The sequence below is a fragment of the Crinia signifera genome, chromosome 6 (genome assembly GCF_055691185.1).
Source record: "Crinia signifera chromosome 6, ASM5569118v1, whole genome shotgun sequence".
Lineage (NCBI taxonomy): Eukaryota > Metazoa > Chordata > Amphibia > Anura > Myobatrachidae > Crinia > Crinia signifera.
In genome coordinates this window covers 63,530,666-63,543,334 of record NC_139222.1, presented here as the reverse complement: position 1 = coordinate 63,543,334, position 12,669 = coordinate 63,530,666, and the positions used below count along the sequence as shown (strand labels likewise).

Below are 12,669 nucleotides of genomic sequence, written 5' to 3'. Positions count from 1 at the left end.
ATTAAACTACTAAAGAGGCTCAACACTGTTTAGCTGCCAAAAGCAGTTGGAATTGGGCCTAAACAGTGTGGTAAGCCTTTAGGTGATGGCTATTGTGTCTGTTTGACCTCTTCCAAATGTCTGTGCTGGCAATAAAAAGAAAAAGTTTCCTATTTAAATAGCTAGAGAATAAAAACAATTTGCCAGTAATGTGAAAAAACCTACAGCACCTGGTGTTCCCATGTGGTCTCCCACCCAAGTACTAACCAGGCCCAACACTGCTTAGCTTCCAAGATCAGACGAGATTGGGCCTATCCAATGTGGTATGGCTGTAGGTGAGTTAAAGCCACTTTTTTGCCCTCTTCTACTTCTATCACCAGGTAAGCTAATACAAAAGTTTCCTAACTGTATTGGCTTACTGAAAAAAATCATGTGTTGGTAATGTAAAAAGACCTACAGGACATGATATTAGCAGGGGGTCTTAAATTAAACTACAAAAGAGGCTCAACACTGTTTAGCTGCCAAAAGCAGTTGGAATTGAGCCTAAACAGTGTGGTAAGTCTTTAGGTGATGGCTATTGTGTCTGTTTGACCTCTTCCAAATGTCTGTGCTGGCAATAAAAAGAAAAAGTTTCCAATATAAATAGCTAGAGAATAAAAACAATTTGCCTGTAATGTGAAAAAACCTACAGCACCTGGTGTTCCCATGTGGTCTCCCACCCAAGTACTAACCAGGCCCAACACTGCTTAGCTTCCAAGAACAGACGAGATTGGGCCTATCCAATGTGGTATGGCTGTAGGTGAAATACAGGCACTTTTTTGCCCTCTTCTACTTCTATCACCAGGTAAGCTAATAAAAAAGTTTCCTAACTGTATTGGCTTACTGAAAAAAATCATGTGTTGGTAATGTAAAAAGACCTACAGGACATGATATTAGCAGGGGGTCTTAAATTAAACTACTAACGAGGCTCAACACTGTTTAGCTGCCAAAAGCAGTTGGAATTGAGCCTAAACAGTGTGGTAAGTCTTTAGGTGATGGCTATTGTGTCTGTTTGACCTCTTCCAAATGTCTGTGCTGGCAATAAAAAGAAAAAGTTTCCAATATAAATAGCTAGAGAATAAAAACAATTTGCCAGTAATGTGAAAAAACCTACAGCACCTGGTGTTCCCAGGTGGTCTCCCACCCAAGTACTAACCAGGTCCAACACTGCTTAGCTTCCAAGATCAGACGATATTGGGCCTATCGAATGTGGTATGGCTGTAGGTGAAATACAGGCACTTTTTTGCCCTCTTCTACTTCTATCACCAGGTAAGCTAATACAAAAGTTTCCTAACTGTATTGGCTTACTTAAAAAAAAATCATGTGTTGGTAATGTAAAAAGACCTACAGGACATGATATTAGCAGGGGGTCTTAAATTAAACTACTAAAGAGGCTCAACACTGTTTAGCTGCCAAAAGCAGTTGGAATTGGGCCTAAACAGTGTGGTAAGTCTTTAGGTGATGGCTATTGTGTCTGTTTGACCTCTTCCAAATGTCTGTACTGGCAATAAAAAGAAAAAGTTTCCAATTTAAATAGCTAGAGAATAAAAACAATTTGCCAGTAATGTGAAAAAACCTACAGCACCTGGTGTTCCCAGGTGGTCTCCCACCCAAGTACTAACCAGCCCCAACACTGCTTAGCTTCTAAGATCAGACGAGATTGGGCCTATCCAATGTGGTATGGCTGTAGGTGAGATACAGGCACTTTTTTGACCTCTTCTACTTCTATCACCAGGTAAGCTAATAAAAAAGTTTCCTAACTGTATTGGCTTACTTAAAAAAAATCATGTGTTGGTAATGTAAAAAGACCTACAGGACATGATATTAGCAGGGGGTCTTAAATTAAACTACTAAACAGGCTCAACACTGTTTAGCTGCCAAAAGCAGTTGGAATTGGGCCTAAACAGTGTGGTAAGTCTTTATGTGATGGCTATTGTGTCTGTTTGACCTCTTCCAAATGTCTGTACTGGCAATAAAAAGAAAAAGTTTCCAATTTAAATAGCTAGAGAATAAAAACAATTTGCCTGTAATGTGAAAAAACCTACAGCACCTGGTGTTCCCATGTGGTCTCCCACCCAAGTACTAACCAGGACCAACACTGCTTAGCTTCCAAGATCAGACGAGATTGGGCCTATCCAATGTGGAATGGCTGTAGGTGAGTTAAAGCCACTTTTTTGCCCTCTTCTACTTCTATTACCAGGTAAGCTAATACAAAAGTTTCCTAACTGTATTGGCTTACTGAAAAAAATCATGTGTTGGTAATGTAAAAAGACCTACAGGACATGATATTAGCAGGGGGTCTTAAATTAAACTACAAAAGAGGCTCAACACTATTTAGCTGCCAAAAGCAGTTGGAATTGAGCCTAAACATTGTGGTAAGTCTTTAGGTGATGGCTATTGTGTCTGTTTGACCTCTTCCAAATGTCTGTGCTGGCAATAAAATGAAAAAGTTTCCAATATAAATAGCTAGAGAATAAAAACAATTTGCCAGTAATGTGAAAAAACCTACAGCACCTGGTGTTCCCATGTGGTCTCCCACCCAAGTACTAACCAGGCCCAACACTGCTTAGCTTATAAGTTCAGATGAGATTGGGCCTATCCAATGTGGTATGGCTGTAGGTGAGATACAGGCACTTATTTGCCCTTTTCTACTTCTATCACCAGGTAAGCTAATAAAAAAGTTTCCTAACTGTATTGGCTTACTGAAAAAAATCATGTGTTGGTAATGTAAAAAGACCTACAGGACATGATATTAGCAGGGGGTCTTAAATTAAACTACAAAAGAGGCTCAACACTGTTTAGCTGCCAAAAGCAGTTGGAATTGAGCCTAAACAGTGTGGTAAGTCTTTAGGTGATGGCTATTGTGTCTGTTTGACCTCTTCCAAATGTCTGTACTGGCAATAAAAAGAAAAAAGTTTCCAATTTGAATAGCTAGAGAATAAAAACAATTTGCCTGTAATGTGAAAAAACCTACAGCACCTGGTGTTCCCATGTGGTCTCCCACCCAAGTACTAACCAGGCCCAACACTGCTTAGCTTCCAAGATCAGACAAGATTGGGCCTATCCAATGTGGTATGGCTGTAGGTGAGATACAGGCACTTTTTTGCCCTCTTCTACTTCTATCACCAGGTAAGCTAATAAAAAAGTTTCCTAACTGTATTGGCTTAATGAAAAAAATCATGTGTTGGTAATGTAAAAAGACCTACAGGACATGATATTAGCAGGGGGTCTTAAATTAAACTACTAAAGAGGCTCAACACTGTTTAGCTGCCAAAAGCAGTTGGAATTGGGCCTAAACAGTGTGGTAAGTCTTTAGGTGATGGCTATTGTGTCTGTTTGACCTCTTCCACATGTCTGTACTGGCAATAAAAAGAAAAAGTTTCCAATTTAAATAGCTAGAGAATAAAAACAATTTGCCTGTAATGTGAAAAAACCTACAGCACCTGGTGTTCCCATGTGGTCTCCCACCCAAGTACTAACCAGGCCCAACACTGCTTAGCTTCCAAGATCAGACGAGATTGGGCCTATCCAATGTGGTATGGCTGTAGGTGAGATACAGGCACTTTTTTGCCCTCTTCTACTTCTATCACCAGGTAAGCTAATAAACAGTTTCCTAACTGTATTGGCTTACTGAAAAAAATCATGTGTTGGTAATGTAAAAAGACCTACAGGACATGATATTAGCAGGGGGTCTTAAATTAAACTACTAAAGAGGATCAACTCTGTTTAGCTGCCAAAAGCAGTTGGAATTGGGCCTAAACAGTGTGGTAAGTCTTTAGGTGATGGCTATTGTGTCTGTTTGACCTCTTCCAAATGTCTGTGCTGGCAATAAAATGAAAAAGTTTCCAATATAAATAGCTAGAGAATAAAAACAATTTGCCAGTAATGTGAAAAAACCTACAGCACCTGGTGTTCCCATGTGGTCTCCCACCCAAGTACTAACCAGGCCCAACACTGCTTAGCTTATAAATTCAGATGAGATTGGGCCTATCCAATGTGGTATGGCTGTAGGTGAGATACAGGCACTTATTTGCCCTTTTCTACTTCTATCACCAGGTAAGCTAATAAAAAAGTTTCCTAACTGTATTGGCTTACTGAAAAAAATCATGTGTTGGTAATGTAAAAAGACCTACAGGACATGATATTAGCAGGGGGTCTTAAATTAAACTACAAAAGAGGCTCAACACTGTTTAGCTGCCAAAAGCAGTTGGAATTGAGCCTAAACAGTGTGGTAAGTTTTTAGGTGATGGCTATTGTGTCTGTTTGACCTCTTCCAAATGTCTGTGCTGGCAATAAAAAGAAAAAGTTTCCAATTTAAATAGCTAGAGAATAAAAACAATTTGCCTGTAATGTGAAAAAACCTACAGCACCTGGTGTTCCCATGTGGTCTCCCACCCAAGTACTAACCAGGCCCAACACTGCTTAGCTTCCAAGATCAGACGAGATTGGGCCTATCCAATGTGGTATGGCTGTAGGTGAGATACAGGCACTTTTTTGCCCTCTTCTACTTCTATCACCAGGTAAGCTAATAAAAAAGTTTCCTAACTGTATTGGCTTACTGAAAAAAATCATGTGTTGGTAATGTAAAAAGACCTACAGGACATGATATTAGCAGGGGTCTTAAATTAAACTACTAAAGAGGCTCAACACTGTTTAGCTGCCAAAAGCAGTTGGAATTGGGCCTAAACAGTGTGGTAAGTCTTTAGGTGATGGCTATTGTGTCTGTTTGACCTCTTCCAAATGTCTGTACTGGCAATAAAAAGAAAAAGTTTCCAATTTAAATAGCTAGAGAATAAAAACAATTTGCCTGTAATGTGAAAAAACCTACAGCACCTGGTGTTCCCATGTGGTCTCCCACCCAAGTACTAACCAGGCCCAACACTGCTTAGCTTCCAAGATCAGACAAGATTGGGCCTATCCAATGTGGTATGGCTGTAGGTGAGATACAGGCACTTTTTTGCCCTCTTCTACTTCTATCACCAGGTAAGCTAATAAAAAAGTTTCCTAACTGTATTGGCTTAATGAAAAAAATCATGTGTTGGTAATGTAAAAAGACCTACAGGACATGATATTAGCAGGGGGTCTTAAATTAAACTACTAAAGAGGCTCAACACTGTTTAGCTGCCAAAAGCAGTTGGAATTGGGCCTAAACAGTGTGGTAAGTCTTTAGGTGATGGCTATTGTGTCTGTTTGACCTCTTCCACATGTCTGTACTGGCAATAAAAAGAAAAAGTTTCCAATTTAAATAGCTAGAGAATAAAAACAATTTGCCTGTAATGTGAAAAAACCTACAGCACCTGGTGTTCCCATGTGGTCTCCCACCCAAGTACTAACCAGGCCCAACACTGCTTAGCTTCCAAGATCAGACGAGATTGGGCCTATCCAATGTGGTATGGCTGTAGGTGAGATACAGGCACTTTTTTGCCCTCTTCTACTTCTATCACCAGGTAAGCTAATAAACAGTTTCCTAACTGTATTGGCTTACTGAACAAAATCATGTGTTGGTAATGTAAAAAGACCTACAGGACATGATATTAGCAGGGGGTCTTAAATTAAACTACTAAAGAGGATCAACTCTGTTTAGCTGCCAAAAGCAGTTGGAATTGGGCCTAAACAGTGTGGTAAGTCTTTAGGTGATGGCTATTGTGTCTGTTTGACCTCTTCCAAATGTCTGTACTGGCAATAAAAAGAAAAAGTTTCCAATTTAAATAGCTAGAGAATAAAAACAATTTGCCAGTAATGTGAAAAAACCTACAGCACCTGGTGTTCCCAGGTGGTCTCCCACCCAAGTACTAACCAGCCCCAACACTGCTTAGCTTCTAAGATCAGACGAGATTGGGCCTATCCAATGTGGTATGGCTGTAGGTGAGATACAGGCACTTTTTTGACCTCTTCTACTTCTATCACCAGGTAAGCTAATAAAAAAGTTTCCTAACTGTATTGGCTTACTTAAAAAAAATCATGTGTTGGTAATGTAAAAAGACCTACAGGACATGATATTAGCAGGGGGTCTTAAATTAAACTACTAAACAGGCTCAACACTGTTTAGCTGCCAAAAGCAGTTGGAATTGGGCCTAAACAGTGTGGTAAGTCTTTATGTGATGGCTATTGTGTCTGTTTGACCTCTTCCAAATGTCTGTACTGGCAATAAAAAGAAAAAGTTTCCAATTTAAATAGCTAGAGAATAAAAACAATTTGCCTGTAATGTGAAAAAACCTACAGCACCTGGTGTTCCCATGTGGTCTCCCACCCAAGTACTAACCAGGACCAACATTGCTTAGCTTCCAAGATCAGACGAGATTGGGCCTATCCAATGTGGAATGGCTGTAGGTGAGTTAAAGCCACTTTTTTGCCCTCTTCTACTTCTATTACCAGGTAAGCTAATACAAAAGTTTCCTAACTGTATTGGCTTACTGAAAAAAATCATGTGTTGGTAATGTAAAAAGACCTACAGGACATGATATTAGCAGGGGGTCTTAAATTAAACTACAAAAGAGGCTCAACACTATTTAGCTGCCAAAAGCAGTTGGAATTGAGCCTAAACATTGTGGTAAGTCTTTAGGTGATGGCTATTGTGTCTGTTTGACCTCTTCCAAATGTCTGTGCTGGCAATAAAATGAAAAAGTTTCCAATATAAATAGCTAGAGAATAAAAACAATTTGCCAGTAATGTGAAAAAACCTACAGCACCTGGTGTTCCCATGTGGTCTCCCACCCAAGTACTAACCAGGCCCAACACTGCTTAGCTTATAAGTTCAGATGAGATTGGGCCTATCCAATGTGGTATGGCTGTAGGTGAGATACAGGCACTTATTTGCCCTTTTCTACTTCTATCACCAGGTAAGCTAATAAAAAAGTTTCCTAACTGTATTGGCTTACTGAAAAAAATCATGTGTTGGTAATGTAAAAAGACCTACAGGACATGATATTAGCAGGGGGTCTTAAATTAAACTACAAAAGAGGCTCAACACTGTTTAGCTGCCAAAAGCAGTTGGAATTGAGCCTAAACAGTGTGGTAAGTCTTTAGGTGATGGCTATTGTGTCTGTTTGACCTCTTCCAAATGTCTGTACTGGCAATAAAAAGAAAAAAGTTTCCAATTTGAATAGCTAGAGAATAAAAACAATTTGCCAGTAATGTGAAAAAACCTACAGCACCTGGTGTTCCCATGTGGTCTCCCACCCAAGTACTAACCAGGCCCAACACTGCTTAGCTTCCAAGATCAGACAAGATTGGGCCTATCCAATGTGGTATGGCTGTAGGTGAGATACAGGCACTTTTTTGCCCTCTTCTACTTCTATCACCAGGTAAGCTAATAAAAAAGTTTCCTAACTGTATTGGCTTAATGAAAAAAATCATGTGTTGGTAATGTAAAAAGACCTACAGGACATGATATTAGCAGGGGGTCTTAAATTAAACTACTAAAGAGGCTCAACACTGTTTAGCTGCCAAAAGCAGTTGGAATTGGGCCTAAACAGTGTGGTAAGTCTTTAGGTGATGGCTATTGTGTCTGTTTGACCTCTTCCACATGTCTGTACTGGCAATAAAAAAAAAAAGTTTCCAATTTAAATAGCTAGAGAATAAAAACAATTTGCCTGTAATGTGAAAAAACCTACAGCACCTGGTGTTCCCATGTGGTCTCCCACCCAAGTACTAACCAGGCCCAACACTGCTTAGCTTCCAAGATCAGACGAGATTGGGCCTATCCAATGTGGTATGGCTGTAGGTGAGATACAGGCACTTTTTTGCCCTCTTCTACTTCTATCACCAGGTAAGCTAATAAACAGTTTCCTAACTGTATTGGCTTACTGAAAAAAATCATGTGTTGGTAATGTAAAAAGACCTACAGGACATGATATTAGCAGGGGGTCTTAAATTAAACTACTAAAGAGGATCAACTCTGTTTAGCTGCCAAAAGCAGTTGGAATTGGGCCTAAACAGTGTGGTAAGTCTTTAGGTGATGGCTATTGTGTCTGTTTGACCTCTTCCAAATGTCTGTGCTGGCAATAAAATGAAAAAGTTTCCAATATAAATAGCTAGAGAATAAAAACAATTTGCCAGTAATGTGAAAAAACCTACAGCACCTGGTGTTCCCATGTGGTCTCCCACCCAAGTACTAACCAGGCCCAACACTGCTTAGCTTATAAATTCAGATGAGATTGGGCCTATCCAATGTGGTATGGCTGTAGGTGAGATACAGGCACTTATTTGCCCTTTTCTACTTCTATCACCAGGTAAGCTAATAAAAAAGTTTCCTAACTGTATTGGCTTACTGAAAAAAATCATGTGTTGGTAATGTAAAAAGACCTACAGGACATGATATTAGCAGGGGGTCTTAAATTAAACTACAAAAGAGGCTCAACACTGTTTAGCTGCCAAAAGCAGTTGGAATTGAGCCTAAACAGTGTGGTAAGTTTTTAGGTGATGGCTATTGTGTCTGTTTGACCTCTTCCAAATGTCTGTGCTGGCAATAAAAAGAAAAAGTTTCCAATTTAAATAGCTAGAGAATAAAAACAATTTGCCTGTAATGTGAAAAAACCTACAGCACCTGGTGTTCCCATGTGGTCTCCCACCCAAGTACTAACCAGGCCCAACACTGCTTAGCTTCCAAGATCAGACGAGATTGGGCCTATCCAATGTGGTATGGCTGTAGGTGAGATACAGGCACTTTTTTGCCCTCTTCTACTTCTATCACCAGGTAAGCTAATAAAAAAGTTTCCTAACTGTATTGGCTTACTGAAAAAAATCATGTGTTGGTAATGTAAAAAGACCTACAGGACATGATATTAGCAGGGGTCTTAAATTAAACTACTAAAGAGGCTCAACACTGTTTAGCTGCCAAAAGCAGTTGGAATTGGGCCTAAACAGTGTGGTAAGTCTTTAGGTGATGGCTATTGTGTCTGTTTGACCTCTTCCAAATGTCTGTACTGGCAATAAAAAGAAAAAGTTTCCAATTTAAATAGCTAGAGAATAAAAACAATTTGCCTGTAATGTGAAAAAACCTACAGCACCTGGTGTTCCCATGTGGTCTCCCACCCAAGTACTAACCAGGCCCAACACTGCTTAGCTTCCAAGATCAGACAAGATTGGGCCTATCCAATGTGGTATGGCTGTAGGTGAGATACAGGCACTTTTTTGCCCTCTTCTACTTCTATCACCAGGTAAGCTAATAAAAAAGTTTCCTAACTGTATTGGCTTAATGAAAAAAATCATGTGTTGGTAATGTAAAAAGACCTACAGGACATGATATTAGCAGGGGGTCTTAAATTAAACTACTAAAGAGGCTCAACACTGTTTAGCTGCCAAAAGCAGTTGGAATTGGGCCTAAACAGTGTGGTAAGTCTTTAGGTGATGGCTATTGTGTCTGTTTGACCTCTTCCACATGTCTGTACTGGCAATAAAAAGAAAAAGTTTCCAATTTAAATAGCTAGAGAATAAAAACAATTTGCCTGTAATGTGAAAAAACCTACAGCACCTGGTGTTCCCATGTGGTCTCCCACCCAAGTACTAACCAGGCCCAACACTGCTTAGCTTCCAAGATCAGACGAGATTGGGCCTATCCAATGTGGTATGGCTGTAGGTGAGATACAGGCACTTTTTTGCCCTCTTCTACTTCTATCACCAGGTAAGCTAATAAACAGTTTCCTAACTGTATTGGCTTACTGAAAAAAATCATGTGTTGGTAATGTAAAAAGACCTACAGGACATGATATTAGCAGGGGGTCTTAAATTAAACTACTAAAGAGGATCAACTCTGTTTAGCTGCCAAAAGCAGTTGGAATTGGGCCTAAACAGTGTGGTAAGTCTTTAGGTGATGGCTATTGTGTCTGTTTGACCTCTTCCAAATGTCTGTACTGGCAATAAAAAAAAAAAGTTTCCAATTTAAATAGCTAGAGAATAAAAACAATTTGCCTGTAAAGTGAAAAAACCTACAGCACCTGGTGTTCCCATGTGGTCTCCCACCCAAGTACTAACCAGGCCCAACACTGCTTAGCTTCCAAGATCAGACGAGATTGGGCCTATCCAATGTGGTATGGCTGTAGGTGAGATACAGGCACTTTTTTGCCCTCTTCTACTTCTATCACCAGGTAAGCTAATAAAAAAGTTTCCTAACTGTATTGGCTTACTTAAAAAAAATCATGTGTTGGTAATGTAAAAAGACCTACAGGACATGATATTAGCAGGGGGTCTTAAATTAAACTACTAAACAGGCTCAACACTGTTTAGCTGCCTAAAGCAGTTGGAATTGGGCCTAAACAGTGTGGTAAGTCTTTATGTGATGGCTATTGTGTCTGTTTGACCTCTTCCAAATGTCTGTACTGGCAATAAAAAGAAAAAGTTTCCAATTTAAATAGCTAGAGAATAAAAACAATTTGCCTGTAATGTGAAAAAACCTACAGCACCTGGTGTTCCCATGTGGTCTCCCACCCAAGTACTAACCAGGCCCAACACTGCTTAGCTTCCAAGATCAGACGAGATTGGGCCTATCCAATGTGGAATGGCTGTAGGTGAGTTAAAGCCACTTTTTTGCCCTCTTCTACTTCTATTACCAGGTAAGCTAATACAAAAGTTTCCTAACTGTATTGGCTTACTGAAAAAAATCATGTGTTGGTAATGTAAAAAGACCTACAGGACATGATATTAGCAGGGGGTCTTAAATTAAACTACTAAAGAGGCTCAACACTGTTTAGCTGCCAAAAGCAGTTGGAATTGGGCCTAAACAGTGTGGTAAGTCTTTAGGTGATGGCTATTGTGTCTGTTTGACCTCTTCCAAATGTCTGTGCTGGCAATAAAATGAAAAAGTTTCCAATATAAATAGCTAGAGAATAAAAACAATTTGCCAGTAATGTGAAAAAACCTACAGCACCTGGTGTTCCCATGTGGTCTCCCACCCAAGTACTAACCAGGCCCAACACTGCTTAGCTTATAAGTTCAGATGAGATTGGGCCTATCCAATGTGGTATGGCTGTAGGTGAGATACAGGCACTTATTTGCCCTCTTCTACTTCTATCACCAGGTAAGCTAATAAAAAAGTTTCCTAACTGTATTGGCTTACTGAAAAAAATCATGTGTTGGTAATGTAAAAAGACCTACAGGACATGATATTAGCAGGGGGTCTTAAATTAAACTACAAAAGAGGCTCAACACTGTTTAGCTGCCAAAAGCAGTTGGAATTGAGCCTAAACAGTGTGGTAAGTCTTTAGGTGATGGCTATTGTGTCTGTTTGACCTCTTCCAAATGTCTGTACTGGCAATAAAAAGAAAAAGTTTCCAATTTAAATAGCTAGAGAATAAAAACAATTTGCCTGTAATGTGAAAAAACCTACAGCACCTGGTGTTCCCATGTGGTCTCCCACCCAAGTACTAACCAGGCCCAACACTGCTTAGCTTCCAAGATCAGACAAGATTGGGCCTATCCAATGTGGTATGGCTGTAGGTGAGATACAGGCACTTTTTTGCCCTCTTCTACTTCTATCACCAGGTAAGCTAATAAAAAAGTTTCCTAACTGTATTGGCTTAATGAAAAATATCAGGTGTTGGTAATGTAAAAAGACCTACAGGACATGATATTAGCAGGGGGTCTTAAATTAAACTACTAAAGAGGCTCAACACTGTTTAGCTGCCAAAAGCAGTTGGAATTGGGCCTAAACAGTGTGGTAAGTCTTTAGGTGATGGCTATTGTGTCTGTTTGACCTCTTCCACATGTCTGTACTGGCAATAAAAAGAAAAAGTTTCCAATTTAAATAGCTAGAGAATAAAAACAATTTGCCTGTAATGTGAAAAAACCTACAGCACCTGGTGTTCCCATGTAGTCTCCCACCCAAGTACTAACCAGGCCCAACACTGCTTAGCTTCCAAGATCAGACGAGATTGGGCCTATCCAATGTGGTATGGCTGTAGGTGAGATACAGACACTTTTTTGCCCTCTTCTACTTCTATCACCAGGTAAGCTAATAAAAAAGTTTCCTAACTGTATTGGCTTACTGAAAAAAATCATGTGTTGGTAATGTAAAAAGACCTACAGGACATGATATTAGCAGGGGTCTTAAATTAAACTACTAAAGAGGCTCAACACTGTTTAGCTGCCAAAAGCAGTTGGAATTGGGCCTAAACAGTGTGGTAAGTCTTTAGGTGATGGCTATTGTGTCTGTTTGACCTCTTCCAAATGTCTGTACTGGCAATAAAAAGAAAAAGTTTCCAATTTAAATAGCTAGAGAATAAAAACAATTTGCCTGTAATGTGAAAAAACCTACAGCACCTGGTGTTCCCATGTGGTCTCCCACCCAAGTACTAACCAGGCCCAACACTGCTTAGCTTCCAAGATCAGACAAGATTGGGCCTATCCAATGTGGTATGGCTGTAGGTGAGATACAGGCACTTTTTTGCCCTCTTCTACTTCTATCACCAGGTAAGCTAATAAAAAAGTTTCCTAACTGTATTGGCTTAATGAAAAATATCATGTGTTGGTAATGTAAAAAGACCTACAGGACATGATATTAGCAGGGGGTCTTAAATTAAACTACTAAAGAGGCTCAACACTGTTTAGCTGCCAAAAGCAGTTGGAATTGGGCCTAAACAGTGTGGTAAGTCTTTAGGTGATGGCTATTGTGTCTGTTTACCTCTTCCACATGTCTGTACTGGCAATAAAAAGAAA

General features: G+C 39.7%; 22 non-coding genes and 5 pseudogenes across 22 annotated transcripts; all 27 read right to left on the bottom strand.

Annotated features, from left to right (window-relative positions):
• Window positions 1-197: 197 nt before the first annotated feature.
• On the bottom strand, window positions 198-316 carry LOC146013752 (5S ribosomal RNA). Its single transcript, XR_014446721.1, has one exon. It is a non-coding gene; the product is annotated as a 5S ribosomal RNA (ribosomal RNA).
• A 345-nt stretch (window positions 317-661) lies between these two features.
• On the bottom strand, window positions 662-780 carry LOC146015705 (5S ribosomal RNA). Its single transcript, XR_014448618.1, has one exon. It is a non-coding gene; the product is annotated as a 5S ribosomal RNA (ribosomal RNA).
• A 345-nt stretch (window positions 781-1,125) lies between these two features.
• LOC146011114 (5S ribosomal RNA) lies at window positions 1,126-1,244 on the bottom strand (annotated as a pseudogene).
• Window positions 1,245-1,591: 347 nt separating this feature from the next.
• Window positions 1,592-1,710, bottom strand: LOC146010905 (5S ribosomal RNA; annotated as a pseudogene).
• Window positions 1,711-2,056: 346 nt separating this feature from the next.
• On the bottom strand, window positions 2,057-2,175 carry LOC146017005 (5S ribosomal RNA). Its single transcript, XR_014449881.1, has one exon. It is a non-coding gene; the product is annotated as a 5S ribosomal RNA (ribosomal RNA).
• Window positions 2,176-2,520: 345 nt separating this feature from the next.
• On the bottom strand, window positions 2,521-2,639 carry LOC146017165 (5S ribosomal RNA). The gene has a single exon (XR_014450038.1). It is a non-coding gene; the product is annotated as a 5S ribosomal RNA (ribosomal RNA).
• Window positions 2,640-2,985: 346 nt separating this feature from the next.
• Window positions 2,986-3,104, bottom strand: LOC146015935 (5S ribosomal RNA). Its single transcript, XR_014448842.1, has one exon. It is a non-coding gene; the product is annotated as a 5S ribosomal RNA (ribosomal RNA).
• Window positions 3,105-3,449: 345 nt separating this feature from the next.
• On the bottom strand, window positions 3,450-3,568 carry LOC146013751 (5S ribosomal RNA). The gene has a single exon (XR_014446720.1). It is a non-coding gene; the product is annotated as a 5S ribosomal RNA (ribosomal RNA).
• A 344-nt stretch (window positions 3,569-3,912) lies between these two features.
• Window positions 3,913-4,031, bottom strand: LOC146010853 (5S ribosomal RNA; annotated as a pseudogene).
• Window positions 4,032-4,376: 345 nt separating this feature from the next.
• On the bottom strand, window positions 4,377-4,495 carry LOC146013749 (5S ribosomal RNA). The gene has a single exon (XR_014446718.1). It is a non-coding gene; the product is annotated as a 5S ribosomal RNA (ribosomal RNA).
• Window positions 4,496-4,839: 344 nt separating this feature from the next.
• LOC146015933 (5S ribosomal RNA) lies at window positions 4,840-4,958 on the bottom strand. Its single transcript, XR_014448840.1, has one exon. It is a non-coding gene; the product is annotated as a 5S ribosomal RNA (ribosomal RNA).
• Window positions 4,959-5,303: 345 nt separating this feature from the next.
• Window positions 5,304-5,422, bottom strand: LOC146013748 (5S ribosomal RNA). The gene has a single exon (XR_014446717.1). It is a non-coding gene; the product is annotated as a 5S ribosomal RNA (ribosomal RNA).
• A 344-nt stretch (window positions 5,423-5,766) lies between these two features.
• LOC146010904 (5S ribosomal RNA) lies at window positions 5,767-5,885 on the bottom strand (annotated as a pseudogene).
• A 346-nt stretch (window positions 5,886-6,231) lies between these two features.
• On the bottom strand, window positions 6,232-6,350 carry LOC146016371 (5S ribosomal RNA). Its single transcript, XR_014449265.1, has one exon. It is a non-coding gene; the product is annotated as a 5S ribosomal RNA (ribosomal RNA).
• Window positions 6,351-6,695: 345 nt separating this feature from the next.
• Window positions 6,696-6,814, bottom strand: LOC146017164 (5S ribosomal RNA). The gene has a single exon (XR_014450037.1). It is a non-coding gene; the product is annotated as a 5S ribosomal RNA (ribosomal RNA).
• Window positions 6,815-7,160: 346 nt separating this feature from the next.
• LOC146015932 (5S ribosomal RNA) lies at window positions 7,161-7,279 on the bottom strand. The gene has a single exon (XR_014448839.1). It is a non-coding gene; the product is annotated as a 5S ribosomal RNA (ribosomal RNA).
• A 345-nt stretch (window positions 7,280-7,624) lies between these two features.
• Window positions 7,625-7,743, bottom strand: LOC146013747 (5S ribosomal RNA). Its single transcript, XR_014446716.1, has one exon. It is a non-coding gene; the product is annotated as a 5S ribosomal RNA (ribosomal RNA).
• A 344-nt stretch (window positions 7,744-8,087) lies between these two features.
• Window positions 8,088-8,206, bottom strand: LOC146010852 (5S ribosomal RNA; annotated as a pseudogene).
• A 345-nt stretch (window positions 8,207-8,551) lies between these two features.
• LOC146013746 (5S ribosomal RNA) lies at window positions 8,552-8,670 on the bottom strand. Its single transcript, XR_014446715.1, has one exon. It is a non-coding gene; the product is annotated as a 5S ribosomal RNA (ribosomal RNA).
• A 344-nt stretch (window positions 8,671-9,014) lies between these two features.
• On the bottom strand, window positions 9,015-9,133 carry LOC146015931 (5S ribosomal RNA). The gene has a single exon (XR_014448838.1). It is a non-coding gene; the product is annotated as a 5S ribosomal RNA (ribosomal RNA).
• Window positions 9,134-9,478: 345 nt separating this feature from the next.
• LOC146013745 (5S ribosomal RNA) lies at window positions 9,479-9,597 on the bottom strand. The gene has a single exon (XR_014446714.1). It is a non-coding gene; the product is annotated as a 5S ribosomal RNA (ribosomal RNA).
• A 344-nt stretch (window positions 9,598-9,941) lies between these two features.
• Window positions 9,942-10,060, bottom strand: LOC146013744 (5S ribosomal RNA). Its single transcript, XR_014446713.1, has one exon. It is a non-coding gene; the product is annotated as a 5S ribosomal RNA (ribosomal RNA).
• Window positions 10,061-10,406: 346 nt separating this feature from the next.
• LOC146014964 (5S ribosomal RNA) lies at window positions 10,407-10,525 on the bottom strand. The gene has a single exon (XR_014447902.1). It is a non-coding gene; the product is annotated as a 5S ribosomal RNA (ribosomal RNA).
• A 345-nt stretch (window positions 10,526-10,870) lies between these two features.
• LOC146017163 (5S ribosomal RNA) lies at window positions 10,871-10,989 on the bottom strand. Its single transcript, XR_014450036.1, has one exon. It is a non-coding gene; the product is annotated as a 5S ribosomal RNA (ribosomal RNA).
• Window positions 10,990-11,334: 345 nt separating this feature from the next.
• LOC146015930 (5S ribosomal RNA) lies at window positions 11,335-11,453 on the bottom strand. Its single transcript, XR_014448837.1, has one exon. It is a non-coding gene; the product is annotated as a 5S ribosomal RNA (ribosomal RNA).
• A 345-nt stretch (window positions 11,454-11,798) lies between these two features.
• Window positions 11,799-11,917, bottom strand: LOC146015277 (5S ribosomal RNA). The gene has a single exon (XR_014448203.1). It is a non-coding gene; the product is annotated as a 5S ribosomal RNA (ribosomal RNA).
• A 344-nt stretch (window positions 11,918-12,261) lies between these two features.
• Window positions 12,262-12,380, bottom strand: LOC146015929 (5S ribosomal RNA). Its single transcript, XR_014448836.1, has one exon. It is a non-coding gene; the product is annotated as a 5S ribosomal RNA (ribosomal RNA).
• Window positions 12,381-12,669: the final 289 nt, after the last annotated feature.